Below are 27777 nucleotides of genomic sequence, written 5' to 3'. Positions count from 1 at the left end.
TGACATCATGGAAATTACAATTGTAATAATTAGCATATGAAATTTTTCCATTTTTTGTGAAATTTTTATTTTTGCATTTTCATACAACATGGCAGAAAAATATATGTCCATTGTTGAGAGCAATAGCGAAAGTGTGATTGAACAAATGAAGTTCAGGCGCCATGCATGTACTGCAGAAGGTTTAAGTAGGTCAGAGATGAGTGTCAAAGGTGTGACAAATGATAGTGACACTCCACAGCAGAATAACCTTGACAAGACAATGTTTACAACTGACGAGACAATGTCATGCATCTCCCAGAGCTGCATACTACTCATGAATGAAACATTGGAGAGCGATTCCAATATGAATTTTGACCACACGTTACAAACACCAGTTGGTCACAACACAAACATTAACTTGGAAAGTACAGCTGACAGCAACCATAGTATGAGGGTCACTCCAAAAGAAATGCACACTATTTTTTTTTAAATACATCTTTTATTCTACATGTTTGAAAGTTTTAATGTGTAGATATATCCTTTAGGAACAATATTTTCGTTTCTCCACATAATTTCCATCCCTCTCAACTGCCTTACGCCATCTTGGAACCAGTGCCTGTATGCCCGCACAGTAAAATTCTAGACCAACCTGTGGGAGCCACTGTTTGTCAGTGTGCACAGGGAGTCATCATCTTCAATCCTTGTTTCACGAAGAAAGTCTTACAGTTTCCCAAAGAGATGATAGTCACATGGAGACAGGTCAGAACTGCAAGGTGGGCATTTCAGTGTTGTCCATCCGAGTTTTGTGATCGCTTCCATGGTTTTTTTGACTGACATGTGGCCGTGCATTGTCGTGCAACAGCAAAACATCCTGCTTTTGCTGATGTGGTCAAACATGACTCAGTCGAGCTTGAAGTTTCTTCAGTGTCGACACATATGCATCAGAATTTATGGTGGTTCCACTTGGAATGATGTCCACAAGCAAGAGTTCTTCGGAATCGAAAAACACCGTAGCCATAACTTTTCCAGCAGAAGGTGTGGTTTTGAATTTTTTTTTTCTTGGATGGATTTGCATGATGCCACTCCATTGATTGCCTCTTCATCTCTGGTGAAAAATGATGGAGCCATGTTTCATCACCTGTCACAATTCTTCCAAGAAATTCAGCTCCACCATTCTCGTACTGTTCCAAAAGTTTGCTGCATACCGTTTTTCTTGTTTCTCTGTGAGCCACTGTCAACATCCTGGGGACCCACCTGGCACAAACCTTTTTTAACGCCAACACTTTCAGTATTCTGCAAACACTTCCTTCCCCTATTCCAACGTAGCGTGACAATTCGTTCACTGTGATGCGTCTGTCAGCAGTCACCAATTCCTTAACTCTCTGCACATTGTCTGGAGGGTGTGCAGTATGAGGCCTGCTGCTGCGAGGACAATCCTCAATATTGCCGTGCCAGCTTTCATCAGGTAACCTGCTTGCCAACCGACTAACTGTACTGTGATTGACAGCAGCATATCCATACACCTTTTTCAACCTCTTGTGGATGTTTCCCACTGTCTTGTTTTCACAGCACAGGAATTCTATGACAGCACATTGCTTCTGACGAACATCAAGTGTAGCAGTCATCTTGAAGCCATGCTGTGACGACGCCACTCACAGGAACAGGTTGAACTAAGTTTGAAAACAAGCTGGAAGAATGTATCTACACACTGTAAAACTTTCATACATGCAGAATGAAAACTGTATTTTTACAAAAATAGTGTGCATTTCTTTTGGAGTGACCCTTTTAGTACAGCCGACGCACTGCTATGGCAGTTATTATCTAACATAAATACGAAATTAGGTAGTATCAACACAAATTTCAGTGATATGAAACAAGATATGAGTTCAAAAATTGATAATTTGACACAGAATCTGAACATCATCACACAAGATCTAAATATAATGAAACAAGAACAAAAACAAGTATTCAAGGGTTTGTAAGACATGGTCTCACAGAAATTCAGTAACTCAGCAAAAAATTTTTGCATTGAAATTGGGGCAAAATTGAATGATTTAAAAAAATAAATAAATAATAAAAAAACAACAACAACAACAACAACAACAACAAGTAAAGCATGAAGTACTTTCTGAAGTTAACAGTAACCTTGCAGAGTTAAAACAGAAGTTAGATTGTTTTAGCTACCATCATGATCGAGTAGAGCCACAGATAAGGAAAATCACAGATGCAAACACAGATATTGAAGCCACATGAAACCAATTGTGTTTGAAACTAAAAAAGATTACCACTGTTGTTAACAAACTAAATAAAGACTATGAAGGTGTACCTCTAGCTTTAGAAGAGCTTACTTTAAGGGTAGAACAGTTGACCCAGCATGTGCTAACAAGGAGAGAGAGAAGATTAATGAAAATCTGAGTGATATCATTAGTCAAGCTGAAGCAGGTACATTAGATAAGGGTAATACCATTGCAGAGAAGTTAGTAACTGATTGTAAGTTATACATAGATGTAGTATAAAAGGCTATTTGGAGAAAAGAAAATGAAATAGTGAACAAGGTAAAGATTAACCTACAAGCCACGGAAAATAGGATCCGCAATCTTTTGGAAGAAAATATTACCAGATCTAGAAATATGCATGTAAATAATACACAGGCTATAGTGAACAAACCACAACCTGTCGGTATTAATCCACAAATTGTCACAAGTCCCACAGCAGGTACCAGTGACAGTTGTAGGGTGAAAAATGTAAACATACCCACAACTCCAATATCTGAGCAATTACCAACCGGAATTAAAGGTAACTACAATAACCACATAAATATGACCAAAAATGCCACATATCTATCAACTATTTTTGCAGATGAACGTTTGCTAAGACATCGACAGTTTCCTATGTTCACTACTGATGGTACAAGAATGAATCCTGTAGTATTTATCAGTGCTATTCATCATGTATTTCCACACAACTGGACTGAAGCACAGAAAATTAGATTTGTCATGGGATATACAAAAGGTGACGTTCTTTTATGGGCAACTGAAGTGGCTGAACACTGCAGCACTTATATTCAATTTGAATGAGCTTTTCTCGACAAATACTGGTCTGAGGCAGAGCACGAAAGGCTCAGACATGACGTTTTCAATCCCACACCATTCAATGGCAAATACGGTAGCCTACGTAGATACTTTGAAAATTACCTGAACAAGACATGCTACTGGACAAACCCAATACCACAGGTGGATGTGTTAAAATTTTTGAAAATTCATTTACCATCGCACATTAGAGAAAAATTAGTTACAGCACCAGAGCACCACACTGAATATTCTCTGTTAGTGCTTGATTTTATCGACTTAATTTATGAGGAAACACCTGTACCCAATACAGCAACAGAAAATCAGGCACTGTAACAACATAGTTATGTAAATCAGTCAGTAAAATGTGATCTAAACACACAGCAAGGATGGTACACATAACTACACATAACAGTAAAGTCACATACTCAGGGGTAATGAATATGGTGACAGGAACAGAAAAAACATACTATTTAAAAGAAATTTTCAAATCAACAGGAGAAATTTCAACTCGTGAGTGAATTACAGTCCACCATCACTAGGCCCTATGCCGCACATGAACGGAAACAGTCAGCCGCTGCAGTGACTGATGCAAGGCAGCAATGCCATGCCTTATGCTGTACTGCAGCCGACCTTTGGGCAGCAAAATAACTGCACAGCAGCCAATGACACAAATTGCCAAAGTACCCCCACAGTGCAACTAACTGAAATTACTACATATAATGAATTAAGTCACTCTATACCATCGGAAAACACCAACTGGTCGTAGTTAAGCCCCAGGTAATTGACCTTTCAAGGGCTGGGGGCATGCTTCTTCCGGATGCAAGAAGAAGAAGGTAAAGTAGTACCCAAGGTCATCAGTTTTGCTAGTCGCACATTGTCAGAAGCAGAAAGATCTTACTCTGTGTCAGAATTGGAAAGTTTAACTGTAATATGGGTATTTAAAAAGTTTGAATATTTTTTGTGGGGCAGGAATATCAAAGTGTACTGTGACCATCAGTCACTGTCATTTTTTTTGACATGTAAACTGTTGCACCATAGAGCAGCTAGGTGGTGTCTGTATTTACAAGAATTCAATTTTGAGATCATTTATATTACAGGAAGTCAGAATGTTATTGCAGATGCTTTGTCTAGGTTACCACAAGGTTTAGAGGGATTTAGTGAATTAACAGAGCAAGATGCAGAAATCAAAACATTATTATTGCAAGGTACAATACAACAGTCTGATTACCATAAGTTTTGTAAGCAAATGAAAATTATACAATAGCAACTTTGCACATGAAGTAAAGTAATGCAAAAACTTAAGCAAGTTGAAGGTGGAAAGGTAAGTAAACAGTATCAGGAATACAAGGACATTTTGATTCATAGGAAACATGAGAAATCTGATCAATGGTGTGTGTGTATTCTTGAAGATTATGTCGACAAATTTATAAGACACACATGAAGTATGGGGACATTACGGAGTAGGCAAATGTACTGAAAAAATTGCAACACTTTGTTATTTTCTGAATTTGATAAGGCGAGTCCTACAGTTATTAAGAAAGTGTGTAATTTGTCAAAAATCAAAACAGTCCAATGTGTCAAAATATACTGAGTTACACCCAATTCTCACAAAAAACCCTCTAGATGTACATAGATTGGAACTTAAATAGTGGCAACACTGCTATGGAGACACTATGCAATGCAATGTACTATTGTTGCTGATAGCACACGTTGTTGACATACCTACCTTACCTCCGAACAAATGGACTTGCCCGTCCCACGTCACTGGCGTGCACACAACTGAGGGAAACACAGTCACTTGTGAGGGAGTGATCTAACGTAACGGTGTCACTATGTTTTCGAAACAGGAACAACAGAGTTGGATCGAGATTGAATGTGCCAGTGGTCGTACAGCACTACAGTGTCATCAAGGTCTTCAAGAGGAGTGCGGGGACTTGGCATTGCTGTACAGAACAGTAGCATGTTGTGTAAAAGCCTTCAACGAAGGTCAGCAAACTGTGGCAGATATGCATTCAGCAGGTCATCCTAGTATCTCTGAAGAAGAAGTGCATGCTGTTGCCATGTTAGTGGACAATGATCGATGCCATATGATCTGTGAGCTCGCCCATGAAACCGGATTAGTGCATACGACTGTGCTTCACATCCTAAAGGACCGCCCGGGCATGTGAAAAATTTCATCAGGATGGGTTCCACAGGACTTGATTGAAATGCAGAAATGGATGCGTTACGATGCTGCTGAGATGCACTTGGAGTGCTATGAGTGGGAAGGAGAGGCTTTTTTATGCCGTATTGTAACAGTGGATGAGACATGGGCCACATCATACAAGCCAAAACTGAGACACCAATCCAACAAATGGCATTATTATGGGTTGCCGCGAAAGTTGAAAGTGCATCAAAGCCCCAGTATGGTGAAAGTTATGGTGATTTTTGTGTATGATCTCACGTCCATTGGCCGTCGTAATTTAATTTATTGTTTACTACAGAAATTTATAGGTAGCAGTGATTGTTGCCGACTTACGTGGTGGGCCTTAATCTAAATGGTATTTCATTCAATTTTGATTTAGAATTAAATGCTTTTTGAAGTTCTCTTTTTTTAACAATATTGATCTTCAGTGAAAATTATTTCTTACGTTAATGAACATTAGACTCGCTGAATCTTAAAACATGAACATATAAGTTGAACAATGGAATAAACTTTTCATATTAATTTCCTCGGCTAGTCAGTTCACTTTAAGGCAAAAAATCTTTAGTTATTAATTACAATTGCAGCCCATACATGTGCGAGAGTATTTTTTCTTACCTCCGTTAACCATTGCATTATAGTCTTAGTCCTGGCTCTGGCTCTCAGCTGTTGTACTGAAAATAAGAATCTTAAAGCAACGTCAGGCGGCTGTGGAGAAAAATGTATATTATATTAATAGCGGGCGAGTTTTTCGCTTCCGCTAATTTTTATAAGTTAATATTGCCACGTAATGGCATCGTTGGCTGCATCAGCCGCTGCTATTGTTGAACTGGAAATTACTCGAATGCAGGTTAATTCAAAGGAAGGTGGACATGAAATCGGGATCACCTCTTACAAATTAAAAGTGAACAATAATATTAAATCAATATATTATCTACTTAATTAGTGCAAATATGCTTACATTTGCCAGCACTCGCAAGATGTCCGTCTACACACAACCAAGACAAGAGAAGAGGTGAAGATGACTAAAAAATTAACAAAAGAGCGTATCGTGTCATCTCTTTAGATCATTTTGTTATATTTCTTTGCCCTCGAAACTTACACAGAGAAATTATTATTATACGGATACATGAGAAAAATGTATATTATTCAATTTTTAAATGCCTCTTCTTTATAAATACTGTTTTTTAAGTCTTTTCTTATTATTTCACTGGGGACGCTATATTGCCCCCCAAAATGTCTATGTCATAAAAAATGTTAGTGGTTTTTTTTAATTTTTTTATATATAAATATTTCCTATTTCATGTCCACAGTGTTCTCACACACGCAGTTTTTGCTTTCACAGTCTACATATGTCGCATTGTATGTTTTAGACATTGTACTTAATAATGTTTTTTGCACACAAAGTAATACAGGTGAAATTATTTACATAACAATATAATATACAATTGGTTACGAATAGAGTCATGTACAAAAGAAAAGGACATAGAGTACAATTAGTTTGACAGTTATGTTATTGCATGTTACATTGGTACATTCATTTTGGCTGCTTCTTTTTGTGGTTGCTTCTTATGCAGTTTTCGAAGGTATACAATTATGAGTTAGTCTGTAATTTTAGCAGTCCAGGGGGTGTCAACTGTTTGCTCTCCATTTGGTGTGGCCGTAGGGAAACCCTGGGGAAACCTCAGCGGAGCGACGGACTAACTGCTTTGGTTACTTTCACTTAATTCTTTTTGGGACGTCATTGAAGTACAGGATGTGCATGTGTTATGAACAATTTTTCATTGCACTATGCAAAAAATGTGGTCATTATAACAATATATCATCGTTATTGATTGTGGTGTTGTTGATGATCTACGCCGCAACGTTTAGCTCACGAGAGCGCCGGTTGTGTCTTCGGTGCTCGGCGTTCACGGCGGCTGCGGAGAGGTCAATGCCCGCTCGATGCCAGCGTGTCTCTTGCCGTCACGGAATAACAGAATCAGCTGATCGGCTGCACTGTTGGCGATGCATTTCTGTCTCACCCGGGCGTGGCGGAGTGGGATGATATCTGCCCCCGTGCTTGTTGGCAGGAGTCAGCTCTGCTACGCATCCCCGATGTAGTACATGAAACATACTCGCGACCAACGTAATATTTCCCTCCCACTGCAGATGGTTACTCTAGTGGGAAAGAAGCATTTATTAATGTGGCAGTTGTTGTTAAGTTTTCGCCAGTTTCCGAGTGTCAAGCTAGCATTGTCCTGCAGCATACATGACATGGATCTTCTCCCGTGAATGCAGGTTTGATGCAATACTGTTTCCATTACATGTCAGTTTTTTTTGATAAAATTATTTATGTTTTTGCAGCACTCGCAGGCACTGGTGAGTGTCCCAATACGAGCTTAGCACAAACATTCGCCATTTCTGCACTCGCTGTTTTGCAACAGTCCACGCATTGCATTCCAGTCTTGCATTATTGTACTCACTGAAATTACAGTTGTCCCAAAAATATTGACTGTGGGTTCATTTCACTTTAACAGTTCACATTTATAAGCAAATTCACAGTTTTTCGTGCATAATATTGGCGTTTGGCGTCTTCACCGCTGTTGAACGTTCAATACTAGCACTGCACTGTTCGTATCACAGTTCACCTTCACAGTTTTCTCACTGCTCAAAGTAACTGTTTCAAATAGTTCACAAACACTAATGTATTTCATTCAGTCTGAACTGGATTTTGGCTCATGCTGGATTTTACCAGAGTCACGCACTAATTACCTCTTTCCATTTTCGACTTACAGAGTTGTACTTGCCTTCAGACTTTTGACTATGCAATTATATTTCTGTATCATCTGAGGTGAGTCCCCATGTCATGTCTGCCTACTCACTGCGTACTTGCCCTCCAGAGCCAGGCTTGACTTTACAAAACTTTGCCTCTCACATTATTTTACACGTTTTGTAATCTAGGCCTGTCGTACAAGTTCCTAGGTTGGTGTTAGATTTGTGACTTTTGTTTATACGATAAATTTGTGCAAATCTCTACCTTAGCAGATGGCATTAATCACGTTTACTGATTTGCTTTGTACCTTGTCCATAACAAATGAAGTACCTTGGGTGATGTATACTCTGCTGTCATGTTGTATAGTAAATTATGATTTATCATATTTCAGGATCGGTATAGACATAAATACATGGAATAACATATACACTATAATATTAAATTTCATAAGTTTCATTACTACTACAATTCAAAAATATTCATGACACACTAATGAAAAATTCTTTCATCATTACATGCTGTTGAACTTTTTAAAAATATTTTTAAAGCATTTTTTAAAAATGAAATTTGTAAAATATTCCTAAACCTACATTCATTTTTCTTTCAAAATGAAATTGCTTTCAAATTACTGTTATTCCTTAACATCTACAAAATTGAATCACACTAATCCTGAGTGCCTCATTGTCTTTACCTGTTACACTAAAATCTGAACATGTACAAACAGAAAAAAATACACTATAAACTTAACCTACTACTCACATATGTAAAAGTTGCGCTAATTTCTTTAAGTATTTGTAAGTATTTTTTCTTATTTCCTTCAGAACTGCCTCCTTATTTGACCACGGGATGGTGTAGTTTGCGAGACAGAAAGTATCGTGAGGTACCACTTCGATGTTATAGGTGTAGCCCTCGATAACACCTGGTTTTTCCGAAAACACATTCTCATAATCTGTAAGTAGCTGAGTCAATTCGTTTTGTCGTGCTTCAGTCAAATGTTCTGACTCCTTGACTTTCATTGCTATCAGTTTCCTTTTTTCCTCTGTCTTCAGTAATAAACTCTTTATAATATGCTTGTCTAGTACTTAAGTTAGAATATAAATTCATTACCTGTATTTCTTCGAATCTAGACTGACAGCTCCAGCAATATTTACTGTGCGCTTCCCGTGTCCTCAACAATGGCAAAATTACACGTCTACCCTCATTCATAAGGCTTACTTCCCCACACAAGAGGTCAATTTTTGCATCCCTCTGGCATAAAAATTCCATCCCCAGGATGCAAGCAACACGTAATCCCTTAACTACTAGGAACGATCTTTTCATTGCTTCATTTCCTACCATAAACTCGACTTGCACCTGGTGCTTTATGATATGAGATTGTGCACCTATTGCACCTGTTGCACAACATTTCTTCACTGGCAATACTGGTATTCTATTATTTTGACTCAAGTACTTGTAAAAATTTGCACTCATGACACTGGTTGACGCACCGGTATCGGCTATTATCTGTATTGGTGCTCCGTACATATCTGCTTGCTATATAGCCTGCACAACACTTTTGTCGGTTCGGTTACATTTCTGCAGTATGTCTACAAGTTCCTTTTCTATTTTTATTCCCCCATTGTATCTCACCATACAAAGTTTATGGTTGTCATCCTTGAATGTGCTCTCACTACACCATCCTGCAGTCAACAACGGAGAGCGTATTGTGGCTGTCTTTAGTTTAATGGATGAGCATTAGTGGGTTGACAGTTGTCTGTCACTTCCACTAATCTCACATTGTGGTTCTGGTTGTTGTTGTTGTTGCTACTGTGGGGTTGGCCGCCCTGTCTCCCCGATGGTGTATTTTGATACTGTGCATGGCTCTGGTTTTGCGGTGGTCGGTTGTAACTTCCTGACATGTTCTGTGATGGACCTAGATTGGCGTTCCATTGTGGCACTGTGTTTTGTTGCCACAGTGGTGTCGATTCATTATAACCATGCCACTGGTTTCGATTGTTCCGCCATTGCGGATTGCTGTTGCCAGTATATCCACTAGTCACACGTCCATCATGACGTCTCTTCCGATTTTGACAATTATAACCATTGCCGTTACAACCATTGCCATGGTTTGTGCCTCGATTCTGTTGCCAGTGCTCTTGCCCATTCCTGTTACCATTTGGTACTAAGTTACTACCATTACTGTGGCTGCCATTGTAATCGGCTTTTTGTTGATTACAGCCTACATGGTTCCACTTGTTTTTGGTTTTCATGTCTTCGATCAATAAGTCAGCAGAATCCATTATTTCCATGAATTGTTCTATATCACATTCCAGCACATTGATGAATTATCTTTTAATTTCACTGGGCAACTTCATTTTTATCAATCTGATTATGTCACGATCAGACATTGGCTCATCCCAGTACCTGGTTTTGTTTATATACTTTTCAAAATATTTGCATAACGTTCCCACCTTAGGATTGTATATTTCTGGACTGTACAACTCCTTGCGTAGTCTTTCTTGGACGCTATTGGACCAGAATTTTTGCAAGAATGCACCTTCAAACTGTTGCATCGTTAGACATTTTTCGGACACGTCAGTGGTCCACAGTGCTGCGTCACCTTGAATACAGGAGACCACGAACTGTATTCTTTGTCTTTCTGTCCATGTCCTGGGAAACACATTTCTGAAGCTCTTAATGAATACCATAGGGTGGACATTTCATTTTTCGCTATTGAAGGGTTGGAATGTCCTATGTTTTATCACATTGTCCTCTTTTTTGCACATCTGATTGCTACCTTCTGTGGCATTCATTACTTTGTGATGTGCACTGCACGGTATCGCATATTGTTCGTGCCCGTAATTCACATTAGGTTGCGGTTGCACACTCGCACCCTGCATACCGCCAGTGTTATTATAGTAATCAGTATGCGGAGTCGGATTCATTATCTGTCCCCCCACTGTTTACATTGCTTTCCAACGCAGACAGTCTGCACGCGACCTCCTGTCACACGGGATTTGATCTGTGTAAATTCGGCGTGTGGTGTGGCAATACTAGTGTCAATATTTACACTCGCGGCTGCAGTCACTTGTTCTACAGCTGTTTTTACATCGCTTTCAATCTTTGCAGATATCTCACGATCCTTTACTTCTAGCCATTCATTAAATTCTTTTTCGACTTTTTGAGCTTGCACTTCCAAATATGTATCAATACTTTTCCATGCATCTATCTCCACATTATCCACGTGGTTGGTTAAAGTCTGGACATTGTCTTCTAGCCTGGCCTGCGATATCTGTAGTTTTTGCATCTCGTCGGCTAGGCTTTGCAAAAGATCAGGTATTTCTTTCCAAGCGTCTTGGGTCTCAGCAAGTTCGCTTTGGATACTGTTTAGTTTCGTTTCTAACCTTTGGTCTTGCTCCCTATCTTTCTGCTCATGCTCATTGAGCATTTGAGCAAGTTTCTCATCTCTTTCTCTTTCCCTCTGTTGTAACATTCTTTCTTTTTCCCTTTTTTTCTGTTCTCTTTGTAGCTCTTGATCATAGAGCATCTGAGTAAATTTCTGATGTCTCCTCCTATCTCTTTCTTCTAACCTGCACATAAATTCTGCAAATGGGTCTGCAATCGGTGAGCATACTGGTGCCGCGCTTAATCTAGCACTCAATTGGCCCTCCTGCCCAGGCAGTGGAGTTGTTATTCTATTCTCATTCTGCTGCAGAGCGTCATTCACCGTCCACAGATCCTCGCCCCCCAATCCGGAAATTATGTTATCCAAGGAGGTGGCTTGGGATTCGTTTACATTTTGCAAATGATCCTCACTTTCCATATTAACAGAATTTTGTTCATCTGGTACCGATGCTTTAGATTGTCCTATCTCACCCATAATAAAATCACTTTAAGCCACTGACAGATCTTTAACACTGATACATACACAAATAATTATCCCCTCCAAAAATAAACACATAAATACACAAATACACATAATTTAATTTGCACTTTACTTACTATTTTTTCACCAAAGGTATCTCATGTGCATATGGGTTTGATATTCCGCACAGAGTGCACAGGATGCTTGCACAATAGGCCTTACCTTTGTTATTTCTCTTTCACGTAATCTGTTTTCTTTTCTACACTTTTTCTTCTCCAGATCTCCTCAGGATGTGGTTTTGTTGCTGTAAATGTATAAGAATTCATATAGGCATTAATATTTTACAACAATTAGGCACATACATAATTACATTCATTACAATAATAAGTATCATATTAATAAATCTCGCATTTTCTTTGATCAGGCCCCAAAGTTGAGGCACCAATCTTGCGTCTGTTGCCATCGTAATTTAATTTATTGTTTACTACAGAAATTTATTGGTAGCAGTGATTGTTGCCGACTTATGTGGTGGGCCTTAATCAAAATGGTATTTCATTCAAATTTTGATTTAGAATTAAAATTGAAGTCCTCTTTTTTTAAACAATATTGATCTTCAGTGAAAATTATTTCTTACGTTAATGAATGTTAGACTCGCTGAATCTTAAAACATGAACATATAAGTTGAACAATGGAATAAGCCGGCCACGGTGGTCTCGCGGTTAAGGCGCTCAGTCCGGAACCGCGCGACTGCTACGGTCGCAGGTTCGAATCCTGCCTCGGGCATGGATGTGTGTGCTGTCCTTAGGTTAGTTAGGTTTAAGTAGTTCTAAGTTCTAGAGGACTGATGACCACAGATGTTAAGTCCCATAGTGCTCAGAGCCATTTGAACCATTTGAACCAATGGAATAAACTTTTCATATTAATTTCCTCAGCTAGTCAGTTCAGTTTAAAGCAAAAAATCTTTAGTTATTAATTACAATTGCGGCCCACACATGCACGAGAATATTTTTTCTTACCTCCATTAACCATTGCATTGTAGTCGGAGTCCTGGCTCTGGCTTTCGGCTGTTGTACTGAAAATAAGAATCTTAAAGCATTATGTTCTTCCATGGCAGACCATCAGTGTTCAGTATTACTGTTTGTTTTTGGAGCATCATGTGTGACCAGCTTTGTGAAAAAGCGTTTCTGCGCAACCCACCCATCATTTTGCATGAAAATATGCGGGTGCATACAGTGCAAGCTGTGGCCGCTCTGTTCGGTTGATGGGACTGGGAATTACTGTACCATCCACCATACTCCCTGGACTTAAGTCCTTGTGACTTTGATTTGATTCTGAAGATGAAGGAACCACTTTGTGAAATTCACTTCAGAACTGTTCCAGAGATTCAACAGGCAGTAGACCACTCCATTCGCACCATCAACAGAACAGGCTCTGCTAATGGTATACTACACCTTCCACATCACTGGTAGTGGTTTCTATACAATGCTGGTGACTACTTTGGACAGTAACAGGTGCAAACATGTAACTCTTTTGTATCGGTTGTGAATAAATAGTTGCCACTATTTAAGTTCCAGCCCTCGCACTATCCCTGGACACAACTGGTCTATATCCAAGAAGGAAAGGGGGAGTAAGATACGTAGTAGCACTATACGATATTTTCTCGAACCATATCAAAATGTATGCCATTAAAAATGCATCAACCACAAATATCAGAAAAAGAGTTGAGGGAGACTATTTGAGAAGAGTAGGTAAACCAAAGGTACTACTAACTGATAATGCTTGATATTTCATTGGGAAAAAGTGGAAACAATTTATGACCTCACAAGGCATAAAACATGTATTAGTAAGCTTTTTTCACCCAGAAGCAAGCCCAGTAGAATGAGTCTTCAAATAATTTAACCGGTTTATTAGGATGTACACCCCCTCACAAACACACCTGATGCGCAGAATATGTAACTCCTTAATGCAAGTTGTCAATAATCTTCCACATTCTTCAATAGGTTTCACACCTAACAAATTGGTGTTCTGGGGAAAACAAATGAATGAGTTGGAGTCGCCCATACCAAAGATACCCACTACAGAAATGACACTACAAGACAAAATCAAGCAAGCCATGGTTACACTAGAAAACAGAGCTGAGTATAGAGAGAAAATTTATAATAAGAAACTGAAACAAAATTTTTTGAAGGGCAATGAGTCCTCTTACAGTCACACCCTAAATTGACAAAATTTGGCAAACTGAATAAGAAGTGGCGATTACTCAATTCAGGGCCATATATAATTTCCAAATTACCATATCCTGGGACGTACAGATTAGTCTATGAGAAAACAGGGATAGACAAGGGCCTCCACCTTCACAAAGATATAAAAGCTTTTATAGAATGATGAAGCTAGGTAGCATTTTTTCTTTTCATCACAAGATAATTGTACATAGTGTACATAACTCTGTAATTTTTCTTATGGAATGTATTTTAAGAAAAAGTAATGTGTATAGGCATAAATAATTCTTTTGATTTGTACATGTAGGCATAAAATTAACACCAATGAGAAGTAATACATCACTTCATGCGAAGCGGAAGTATAAAAAAAATTAGCTTATGGCTCAATTGTCCATGTTCAACAATACGCGCTGACATCAGTAGTAGGAGAGGAGGCACTGACCTGTCCACATGCGTGACAGACTGGCAGAAGGCGCAACCAAATAGGAATGCGATATGTACGAGTACTTAACTAAAATACAAAGTAAACTTAAGTGCTATGCAGTTACATCTACTGCCTAAGAACTAAGGAACCTATTGATATATGTACACAGAGATTTAATTAAATTCTAAGCTACATACAACATATTTAAAAGCAAAAGGAAGCATTATGAAAAAATCTACAAGATGTGTAAGCTAAGAAGAAATGACAAAATACTGTAGGAAATGTCAGATAACTCTCTTTGCAGGGTAAATGATCCTAAAGGGTAACAGAATAAACATATGTCTATGAATTTAAACAAAGTATGGAAATATCTGTGGATGGATGTAATGACCAAATGTATCAGTGGCCACTGAACCAAGTAATGCAATTAGTTTTAAGTTAGTTGTTTTTTTCTTTCAGCAGCCAGTGCATCATCACTGCACAGAAGAAGAGAATTACGTCGGGAGCAGCAGGTACCAAATGAAGAAATGGGGCACACCTCTCGTAAACAATTTAGTTATAAGCATATTTATACAAAGGTCACAGGGCAAATGAAAAATGAAAATATGCATCATCGCAGTATATATCCATGACATTTACCAGTACCTTTTTGCTGCAGAGTACACATAAACATTTAAGCATATGATTTTACAAAAACCAGCTAATTTTTATCATGTCACATGAAAGCATAAATAATGACATTTACAGGTATTTGAGAAAGATAAGTCTACGATGGTAAAAACTTATTTGTATTTCACACTAAGCTACACGTGAATTGAAGTAAACAGCACTAACGCAGGAAGAAACAACATGATACTGCATGAATGATTAGTTGGTACATATTATTTCCATGAAATAAAAGTTCCTTGGCAACTAGGCTATGACTGTATGAGTAACATTTCCTCATAAATCCTTGAACTAGTAGATGGGTATTTCCTTTCTTCCCTCCCAGACAAAGGAGGTGGTGCCAAGCGTAGTTAGGCCAGCAAGGTGTAATGTTTTAGTCCTATTTTGAATGTTTTTCTCCCTACTCCACCTAAGGAAGAAATGGGCTCCCATAAGTGATAAAACACTATCTATAAATTAAAGTATAAATATATCATATGCTTGTATTGTATCATAATAATGTGTTATGTAATTAATCTGTATATGTGATGTGAATGAAGATAGGTTAAAACTAACGAACAACTGTAGTAACAGAATACAGTTAATGAAAAATTTGTGATGTTTCAAAACTGAAGAAATTTGTGTTTGTAGTATAAGCGATGTATGGAATGCCAGCCATAGGTATAAGCTGTCATGTTATGTATATTGTTGTAACTCAATACCTGTATGAATTTTCATTGGAAGCAAAACTTCGTGTGAAGGAATGAAATTCAAAGACAAGCAATTTCTACAGTGTTTTGGATGGCTATTTGTGTCTTTCAACAAGTAGATGGTCAAGTGTGGTGACATTAACACACGTGTGCAACGAAATAATTTCTGAGTATCGTGGCTCACAATAAGTGAACTATAGTTGTTTGAGCAAGCAATTACCTCATTGATGGATGCTGTTGGCCAGGGTTCTCTCTACTGAAAATGTGAGTGCGACGAGTAATACTAATGTCCGGGCCATAAAAATGATGATCTTCTGCCACAGTGTCGGATTTTGTACAATAATCACACATCCACTGCACCCAGAGTGAAGACAAACACCATGGCAATTCTTTAATACGTGATACTCAGGTGAAAGTGTGACACTCAATATGAAATCAACACTAAGGAAATGAGTGCACGCACGTGAGACAGTAGCATGTAACATGTTGACTGTTAGCAACTAGTTCTTAGCAGCCAAATCTGCTAGTGCATAAGTGTGAAACCCAGCTGCGAGACCGAAGCAAACTGAACATTATTGTCGGTACGCTAAATTCCAATATGTAATGGACTATCATATTATATCTAAAAACAAAGATTCTGTAACTTACCAAATGAAAGCGTTGGTACGTTCATAGACACAATAACAAACACAAACACACGCACAAATTTCAAGCTTTCGCAACCCACTGTTGCTTCATCAGGAAAAAGGAAGGAGAGGGAAAGACGAAAGGATGTGGGTTTTAAGGGAGAGAGTAAGGAGTCATTCCAATCCCGGGAGTGGAAAGACTTACCTTGGGGGGAAAAAGGGACAGGTATACACTCGCGCACACACACATATCCATCCGCACATATACAGACACAAGCAGACATATGTAAAGGCCTATCATATTATGTATATAATCTTTTAATTTCTTGTAGAACTCTAACATACATAGGATAAGCTGACCTATCCATTCCATTAAATAAAAGAGAATCTGACAAATAAAGGGTATCGACCCCTATCAGTGAACATAAATTTAAGTTATGCACATTTAAAAACACTGTAGGTCTCCATACCATGTCAACGCACAGTATGGGGATAATTGTGTAAGTACATGGTCAAAATCCCTCCGATATGGTAAAGTTAAAACGTATTAAAAACAAGAAAATGAAACAGCGATCAACCATAAACATCGGCGAAGACATTAATTATGAATGCGTGGTAAGGCACCGACAAATGAAAAAAAAAAAAAAAATCATCATTCATTTTTCTTTGTACATGATTTTGTTTTACACTCTCTCGTCTGTAGAAGGACAGTGATGATGTATGGCTGTAAGTATGAAGTATTACAAGTGTTATGTATCATATGTGCACATGAATAATGGTGTATTTAACAACAGTATTGAGTATTTTTATTGAAATGAATTAGAACCAAGTAAAGAGGACTTTCTTCATTTATTTGACATGCACTGGTGTCCTTGAAGTTGGCTGCCACATCTACAATTGAAGTGTAAGAGAGGTAGTCCAAGTAGCTAAAATTCGTACAAGCAGATCATTTCAAATAATGCAATTGTACTATTCTTTAAATTGAATTTTTTCCATTCACATGTGCATATTTCTTATATTTTTTATTATTATTATAACTCATTGTTTATGAGCTCACCCTTGGATGGTTGCTTAGAATGTATTTGCAGTCCGTTGATTTGGTCTAACTGTATAAAATAGTCATATGTAATGAGTTCGAGTGCAATCTGAACTGTGGTTAAGTTTCATGAACCATGTTGAAAAGAGTACATTAATGAAAAATGAAGGAGAATGAATGAGTGAGAAGCTCTCACAAACACAGCTTTATAGAAATAATCTTCAATACAGAATGTTTGAAGCATAGTGCACCGGCAGCCTGTTACTGCTTTATCCATCCATACAGGGTTATAGAACCCCTCCCCCCTTGGGTAAAGGGTGCTCTGCCAATGCAGGGATGTGAGCAACTGTTGAAACGTTCATGCCCTCTGCAGCAGATGATGGGGGGAAGAGATTTTGGACCTGAACCAGTGAGAAGGGATGGAAGTGGAGCAGCCCTGGATATGCACATCAGCCATTCCCCCATGAAGTGCCATAAGAGAGGACCATGACAAGGTTGCTGATGTCCAGTTTCTTGACATGGTGGAACTACACTGACACACAGTCAGGGGTGCCAGAGACATGGGTGTTGAAGGGTTCAAAGGCACTGGCCCCGCCGGCAGTGGAATTGCCAGTAGCAGTGAAGCATCATGGGAATACCTGGCAACAGGCCCCAGTGGCTGGACCCTAGACCAGAGTCAAGAGGTGGCGACATTCACAAGGAGGGTGGACCATCTCCACAGCAGGGACACACTGTGAGGCCAGGACAGGCACTGAGGGAGGACGCAGAGTTGGCAGCAGTGTACCCACTGCTGTGCACCATACAGAGGCAGCAGCCTCGGCAGCTGTGGCCGATATTCACTTCAGTCAGTGGCCTAGACTAAAGGACCCAAGAGTGAACCACAATGAGGGCCGCACCAATGGGTGTTGGCAGGGTGGCATGAACATATGCAGGAGAGTGAGCACCTGGTGACCGTGGAGCATCTCAGTGGAGGAGCTGTCATGTGGCGAATGCCTTGATGGGTGCAAAAAATTTGTGAACAATTATCCATATAGCACGTAAGGTAATCATTCAATAGCAGTTATTTTTGAGAGGGCCTGAATCATAACCATGGCTGACATTGAAGGAAAGAAGATAAAGTACAGAAATTTATAGAAAGCATCATCAGTCAACAACCAGGAAGAATGTTGGAAAGGCCCTCTGAAATCAATATGGACACATTCACACACAGGCTGCAGTGCTACTATGGAGAGAGCATCACCGACGCCTCTGACTGTTGGATAGAGCACTGACAGCAGGCCACAGCAAGATGTACAATATCATCATTGATGTCAGTCCAAAACAAGTGCCAGTAAAGAGGGCCAGTAACTTCATATGTGAGACCCTGAATGTTCCTGATGTAGGAGCTGAAGCATTTGCTGACATAGTGTCGCCAGGATCACAACTCTAGGTGACAGCCCATCTACAGCTAGGAGAACAACACCATCAAATACAGAAAGGTGATGATGGAGAGCAAAATAGTTATGTAAAGGATCAGGAGCCCAGCCAAGAATCTTTTCCAGCCAACCATGATGAATGAGATGAACAACTTGTTGCGTAACCGGGCTGGGATCGCAGCAGCTGTGAAGTGGGAACCAGTAATAGGAAACCCTTCCGACATACATTTTGACTGAACATCTAAGTGAAAATAAAGGAGTTCAGCCTGATCAAAAGTGGAATCCAGGCCTATCATAAGCTGGGGCAGGGCATTGGCAGTTATGTATTGTGCAGTAAGCCAAAAATGTATTTCATGGTTGTAATGAGATAGAAACAAGGCCCATCTCTGGAGGCAATGTGCTGCTTTTTTGGGCAATGCAGCAGATGGATTAAACAACAAATACAAGGATTTTCAGTCAGTAGAGAGTGGAAGATAGACCTATACAAGAACACATAAATTTTTTGAAGGTGCAGACAATAGCAAGCACTTCCTTTTCAACTTGATGTGCAAGAATGGTCCTGAGTCCATACTAAGAGGTGTCAATAGCCAAAATCAGGTGGTGACCAGGAAAGAAAGTAGCCACACAAGGATTAGAATGTAGTTTAGGTGATAATAAGCCATTTTACTTAAAAATGTTTTGTGTTCTTTGACACTTAAAGGGCAAGGCTGTGACAATGGCGACATCATAATGTAAAGGGTTAACACCATCCCAAGAAACCTCAGACCCAAATACACAGTGGATGGCTGAAAAAAATGTGACTTGGCCAAGTTGCATTTCAACCCTGGACTCTGTAATACCATGAACAAGTTGTGTAAGTTACGTGAATGGTCTGCTGTGGATGCACCCATCATAACGATGTCATCAAGCTAGTTGATGCACCTGGGAATGGACTTGGTCAGTTGTTCCAAAAAATGCTGAAAAATCACTGGGGCATTAGCCACACCAAACCAGAGACACTGATATTGGTGCAACCCAGAGGGTATGTTAATCACAAAAGGTAATAGACTATATGACCCCAATAATGTCAGTCTGCCTGATTCTGATTTCACTTGATCACGCAAAGCCACTAGAATAGGATGAAAACAGAGAAAGAGCAGTGGCACCATGGTTTTCAGTGTAATGTGGGTTGAAGAATTAGTGGCAGAACCTAATTTATCTCAGAAAAGAGATGAGAACTCAGAACAATGAGAATGTAACTGCTAGTAAGGGACATGGTCAGAAATGAGGTGCACTGTATCCAAAATGGGAAAATCAAAATCACTGAAAGCATCCAGACTGAATAAATTTGTGGTACCAACATTATCCACTACCAAAAATGTCAAGGAATGGACCACAAATTTATACATAGTAGGAACTGTAAATTGCCCTGAAATTGGAATATGCTGCTTATTGTAACTCACCAAATGTCGAGTAACTGGAGACAATACCATAGATCCCAAATTCATATAAGTTTTTGAGTTCAGTAAAATCACAGGTGCTCCCGTGTCCGCTTGTAGCCTGAGCACTCTGTCCATCACTTGCACATCAATAAACAGACTGTTATGATTCGTAAGCACTGGAGACACACAATTAACATCCATGTCTATGTCTGCAGGTGAGGGCTGGAAATAATACTATGTGCCCTTTTTACCTGTAGATATTGCAAGTGACCCAGCACTTAGGGCACCTGGTTCTGTCAAGTTGGATGAAACAATATGGGCAAGATGGAAGTGCAGAGTGCTGCCATTGCTGTGGTTGTTGTGGTTATTGTTTGGCACATTGCTGTCCAGTGCACTACAGAAGCCACATTTGTATGGCTGTCACATCATCCTCAACCTGAGAACTGACAATGCCTGATGACCAGGAACAAGAGTCACCATACCACTGTCAAACTAGTCCTCAATCTGATCACCGGTAGCACAAGATACCTCAGAAGACTGAACAATAACCTTTAGCCAAAGATAGATTCTCACACTATAGTTTGCACTGACACACCTCCTTCTCAGGAGCCAGCTGAATGATGGGGCCAAAGAATCAGTGTAGGAGCCACGATGAGCAATGATTAACAAGCTGACATTTGCGCTGATGCTGTTTAACTAAGCAACCCATGCCCAGTGGGACTGGTGGGGCTCAATTTACACATTCTGCTGAACAAAAATGACACAGGTTCCTATAGTTGGGCTAACTGGCACAACTGAAAGAAAAAGGAGGCTTACATGTATTAGCAACAGTGACAGCAAAAGCAAGGAAGTTTTGTTGAAGACACTCTGTATGCCTCCCAGTCTTTGGCCACATCATGGTAACGGGGAAGGGGTGGTGGGTACACTGACAACATGGAAGCCTACATAGTCAGTGTGGCCAAAACGTTTGTGGCTTTTGTGATAGCAGCTATAAGAACCTGCTCCTCCTTGGGGAGAGACTGGAGCACTGGACAGAAGAGCCAAAGGAGCAATCAAATGACTGAGCACATAGATGTAAACACTACACTCATCACCAATTGTATTGTACTGTAATATATGAACAACGCCATGGCCACAATGAACCAAAATTTATTCTTCTTTGACATACAAGTAAACAACAGACATAGAAACTGATATAACAGGTACCGATATAAGAAATTTCTGACAATAAGTGTGAACACAATATGTGGGTGAATGCCCACTGCACTGCACTTATAAAGAGGAGGGCTCCAGCAGACAGTGTGGCCGATGCGTGCCATGTGCACAAGTCACATAACCCATCAATTGCAGCCTAAAGTGGCGAGCCAGCACAGGTGCTGTTGGTGGACTATTCAAAGTGTAGCCCACTGGTCGCCTGGCTTTGTGGCACATTTCCAAGTATTACAGAAAGGATTAAAATAGCAGCTTTGACACAAATTTTGCAGAGTCTCCTGATATCCAAATCTTCGTACATCCATAATTGAAATGGACAATTTGGGACGTCAGCTAGTATAATATATGTTAAAAAATGATGAAATTCCTCCAGCTGTATTAAGGTGTTGGTTTTATTGGTGAGTAGTTTTGATGTTGTTACAACATCATCTTCAGGCCCATACTTGTTGACAGCAACCGTATGTGTCTAACACTAGTAGACACATACGGTTGCTGTCAACAAGTATGGGCCTGAAGATGATGTTGTAACAACATCAAAACTAATTGCCAATAAAACCAACACCTTAATGCAGCTGGAGGAATTTAGTCATTTTTTAACATATGATGTCCAAATGTTCCATTAAAATTGAATGAATGGATCCAATACTAATATTAACCTTATCTGCAAATTCTCTGATCATTATTCATCTATACTGCATCACCAGATTCCTTGTGAGATCAATAACAGTCTCATTAGAGGATATTGAGGCCTGCCTGAATGTGCTTCACTCTTCACAGAAGAGTGGTCAGTTTTCTTTCCTACCCACATGTTTTACTGAAGTTAAAGCATGATCAATGATATTTTTATTTTAATTTTTGTTTAATAACAGGGAAAGTGATCTTTGCTATAATTTCACTTTTTAAGGAAAGTTTCATCAATTGTTAAGACAAGCTATGGTTTTTGTGGCTCTCTGTATTTTTCAGTACAGCTGTTTTTTCCCAGAGAATTTACTTGGAGAAATGCATGAGACACATTTTGGTGTCTTACAGTACATTGGGTTTTGATCATGGACTATCTTTACAGTGGAAAAAATACCTATTGTGATAACATCACATATCATACATGCTAGTTACCCAGAAAAGTATACACCACTGCTGACTTGAAAACATCTGAAAGTGATACTTAACACCTCAATACCAGCTTAAGCAAGGAGAAAACATTGGAAACATGTAACAGCCGTAAGCACATAGCACCATTCCTCAGGCACAACAACACCCAGCAGGTTAACACACAAGTGAATAAATGTACTATAAGACAGCAAAGTGTGTATCATGCATTTCTCCAAGTATGTTGATGCTGTTGACAGCTGCCTGGGAAAAAAAAAAAAAAAAAAAAAATTTTATATATATATATATATATATATATATATATATATATATATATATATATATATATATATATATATATATACAAAGATGAGGTGACTTACCGAACAAAAACGCTGGCAGGTCGATAGACACACAAACAAACACAAACATACACACAAAATTCAAGCTTTCGCAACAAATTGTTGCCTCATCAGGAAAGAGGGAAGGAGAGGGGAAGACGAAAGGAAGTGGGTTTTAAAGGAGAGGGTAAGGAGTCATTCCAATCCCGGGAGCGGAAAGACTTACCTTAGGGGGAAAAAAGGACAGGTATACACTCGCACACACGCACATATCCATCCACACATATGTGTGGATGGATATGTGCGTGTGTGCGAGTGTATACCTGTCCTTTTTTCCCCCTAAGGTAAGTCTTTCCGCTCCCGGGATTGGAATGACTCCTTACCCTCTCCTTTAAAACCCACTTCCTTTCGTCTTCCCCTCTCCTTCCCTCTTTCCTGATGAGGCAACAATTTGTTGCGAAAGCTTGAATTTTGTGTGTATGTTTGTGTTTGTTTGTGTGTCTATCGACCTGCCAGCGTTTTTGTTCGGTAAGTCACCTCATCTTTGTATTTATATATAATTTTTCCCATGTGGAATGTTTCCTTCCATTATATATATATATATATATATATATATATATATATATATATATATATATATATATATAGAGAGAGAGAGAGAGAGAGAGAGAGAGAGAGAATATAATGTAGAAAAGATATTTACATAAAAAATTTATGACTGGGAATGTTAGATGGTTTAATCTATGTGAAAAGTTTGTGTGTGTGTGTGTGTGTGTGTGTGTGTGTGTGTGTGTATGTGTGTGTGTGCAGTATGTTTTCAATTACTTTTGCTAGTTTCCTTCCCTATCTTCACTGTGAAACTGCACTTTCAAACTTACACTGCATCAGTGTTTACAAGATACATGTCTTGATAGAAAAGAAGAAAAAAAAAAAATGTGTGTACTCAAGGTGGAACATATCCAAAAACAATATTGGTCTTCAACGCTTTGCCTGCAGGAATTAAAAACATTCAAGAAAGAGTTGAAAAAGTTGTTATTATCTAATAGTCTCTATAGCACTGAGGAATGCTTAAATTATTCACATTGACACAGATCTACCACTTTGTTCCAGAACGTGTGTCTTATTAGTAACTTTAAATGCAAATACTTTAGTTTAGGACTGATGACCTCAGAAGTTAAGTCGCATAGTGCTCAGAGCCACTTTAGTTTAGGCTTTACCACGACTGTTACTGATATCAAATAAAACAACTAGTTTACTGTTACTAGTCATTGTTTGTTTAATTCCACAACATGTATTGAAGGTTTATTTATTATCCAAAGGCGATTTGGATTTCCTGCCTAACTCAAATATTGATAGAGAGAAGATGTCAGAGATACTCAGGCTGCAGACAACAGCAGCAGCAAGCATGTGAGGTGGTGCCACCCTCTGGCGAAACCTTACTGATTTACCACAGGCTGGCAATTGCAATCAGTTTCTCAATAGTTTCTGAAGCCTGAGTATTGCACCATTGAATAACAGAATATTTTGGTCTTGCCTGGTTACGTTTTAAGATCTGGATTTTCCCTTTGGTTACGGTGTATCTTTAGATGACTTGGCTACAGCTTAGAGTTGTGTTGGTTTTTCATTCACCTCGTGATATCTGCTATCATTCACCTGCAGGCCTACCTGTTTTTGTTCTGCTCGTCTCCTCGTTGCCACCAGTGTGAGTTGTTATAAACTGTATGTCTACCTACACAGAGTGGGATAGAAAATTAGTGATGAGAAATTCATCACTGTACGACTATTCCAAAGTGGTATGTATCCAGAGTTTCTCAAGTTGTGGCAGCAACTGCAGCAACAACAGCAACAGCACGTACAGCAGCAACAACAGCAAGACAGATGGTGGGAACTATAGCAGCAACAGCAGACACACCCACCGAGCGAGGTGGCGCAGTGGTTAGCACACTGGACTCGCATTCGGGAGGACGACGGTTCAATCCTGTCTCCAGCCATCCTGATTTAGGTTTTCCGTGATTTCCCTAAATTGTTTCAGGCAAATGCCAGGATGGTTCCTTTGAAAGGGCACGGCCGATTTCCTTCCCAATCCTTCCCTAACCCGAGCTTGCGCTCCGTCTCTAATGACCTCATTGTCGACGGGACGTTAAACACTAACCACCACCACCGCCAGCAGCAGACACACCTATTACAGCTTCTGCAAAACCAGCAGCAGTTAGCGGCTGAGGTTGGCTTGCCTCTTCCTCCACCCTTCCCTTGTTTCAATTAGGCAAGTGAGAGCTGCGAGTTCTATTTATGTCATCTTGTTCTTCACTGCAAGCCAAGTCAAATAACTGACCAGGGGAACCTGTGTGCGCTCTTACTATCTTCTAGTAGTACATTGTATGAAGTGGTGCTGAAGTCATGTCCCCTCTTGGACCCTAGTAGTTTGACTTTTTCTGATGTTGGTGGTTTGTCAAATAACTATTATAGCCATAAAACTCACATTGTTGAGGATTTGGTGTGTTAAGCAACATGAACAGTCATATGCAGCATGGACTGTTGACTTACAAGTGTTGGCACACAATTGTGACTTTTAGTGTAAACTATGTGGCACATCATATGCGAACTTCTTAATCTGTGATGTTACTATCCATCTTGCTCCAGATGAAGACATTACAGCAAAAGCTTTAGAGGCATCTGATCCCACCTTGAGCAATGTGTTAAAAATTGCCAAAGCTCACGAAGTAACTGCAAGAGCACAAGCTCTGTTTCATAATTCCACAGTTCTTGACACTGTTAGCAGTCTTTGTCATCATTGTCCTCCATGAACAACTGATGACTTCCAGTCAACATCATCATCCAATTTACCAAGTACCCATTCGTCCAGAAGTCCAACAACGTATGATTCAGTAGTTAGTGCAGTAGTTAGCGATACCCCTCCCTCATCGTCGGTAGATGAGCACAAATGGAAGCACTTTGTTCGCCATCAGCAGGTCCCAAAGCTAGCAGAGGCTCTTTCAACGTTTACTCCCCATCATTATCGATGGACCCCAGTAATGTTTGTGCTGTCCAATAATGTCCAGATTATGGCCGACAGCCTCAACATCATTACCCTTTCTGTGACATCATCTGTTTTGCGTGCTACAGGCTGGAGCATGTCACGAGCGTCTGCCTCAGCCAGCATGCATTAACAACTTCAGCCGTCACCACACTGCACACTATCATGCCGATACCAGAGACAGCAGTGGATGAGATTCAATGTCTCATGTTACAACTGGGATTAAGGTGGATTTCCAGTTGGACACAGGCACAGCTGTGTGTCTGATTAATGAGGACACATACCAGTGCAATGGCTCCCTGCTGCAGCAGTTTCCTTAGCACAAAGTGGTGACATACAGTGACCAGTCAGTCCCCTTCTGGGGTCAGATCGTCAGCTCAGCAAAGTATAAAAACATCACTCAGCAACTAGCTTTGGTTGCAGTCAACTCTTGGCTGACAACTAACATTTGTGGTTGAGATGCTTTTGTGCTTTTTGGTTTTCAAATTGAGGAGCAAGTTAATTTGGTTTCACCTGCAGTCCCGTCCATGGAACTTGACCTGCGTGCACAGTTTAAGCAGCTGTTTGACCCTACATCAGGTTCTGTCACAGGGTTCCAGGGCTACATTTCTTTAAATCAGTTGGCAGTGCGTAAGTTTTGTAGGGTTCTTCCAGTGCCTTTTGCTATGCATGAGGAAGTTAAAGCAGATTTAGATAGGTTGCAAAATGTGGCTTTTCTCTTGCCAGTACCTCTTAGTCAATGAGCTACACCCACAATCGTGATTCAGAAACGTAATGGATCACTTGGCATTTGGAGTGATTTTAAAAGTCTACTGTTAATGCTCAAGCAAATAATGATATGTCTCTACTTCTTCAGCAGGAGTAATTGTTGTTTAAATTGGCTGTGGGCAATATTTTTCAGACATAGATCTCGCTGACGCCTACTTTTGATTTCTGGTAGATGATCAGATGAAGTTTTTAGAGCTTAATATGGCATTTGGTGTATATTGTTATAACAGGTTGCCATTTGGGTTTGCAAGAGCTTCTATGATATTTCAGAAATATCTTGAGCATCTCATCCAAGGTATCCACAACTGTGCTAATTATTTGGACTATTTGTTTGTTACTGGGGACAGCACCTTCACATTCTCCAGCTGCTGTTTGAGTGGCTCAAAACCAATGGTCAGTTCTGTCACTCTACAAATGTAGTTTCTTTGCACCATATGTCAAGTACTCCTGTCATACATTACGTGAAGATGGGCTCACCCCACACACAGTATCTTGTGCTGCCATTGTTGACTTACTAGGTCCTAAGAACCTCAAAGAACTACAGTTGTTCCTGAGGTGAGTAAATTATTACATCAAGGAAGATAAATATAAACTATTGAACTATGAATTGAGACAGAATTGCACATAATTACCAATCTGACATATTGCTGTACATATTACATATTTTGTGTGCAACTGCATTAGATATAGAATGAAAGAGTGAAAAAATTTCTGTAATTCATGGGAGCACAAAACATAACAGGCGGATAAATTTCCAGTTTGCTGCATCTCAGTAGGAGCAAACATTATAGTTTCAACAGTTCTTTAAACTCACTGGAATGTCATTTATATGGATGAAGAATAGGAATTGTCTAAAACTAAACTGTGGAACTTTATTTTTTATGCCCCTACATTCTGAGTTTTCTTTTAATCCTTTGCCATAGTTGTGCTTGGCCTGTCTGTACTTCATGCTGTATGATTACAGGCATGCAGGAGGGGTTCCTTTAAAATTCTGAAAGCTAGGGATTAA

General features: G+C 39.5%; 1 protein-coding gene across 1 annotated transcript in view; it reads left to right on the top strand.

Annotated features, from left to right (window-relative positions):
• The window catches only part of LOC124789902 (dynein regulatory complex subunit 3), a 73681-nt gene that overhangs the window by 33410 nt on the left and 12494 nt on the right, over window positions 1–27777 (top strand). The gene's annotated exons all lie outside the window — the stretch shown is intronic.

This window comes from Schistocerca piceifrons, chromosome 3 (genome assembly GCF_021461385.2).
Source record: "Schistocerca piceifrons isolate TAMUIC-IGC-003096 chromosome 3, iqSchPice1.1, whole genome shotgun sequence".
NCBI lineage: Eukaryota > Metazoa > Arthropoda > Insecta > Orthoptera > Acrididae > Schistocerca > Schistocerca piceifrons.
The sequence above is the reverse complement of the archived record's forward strand: the minus strand, read 5'-3'. Positions and strand labels throughout refer to the sequence as shown.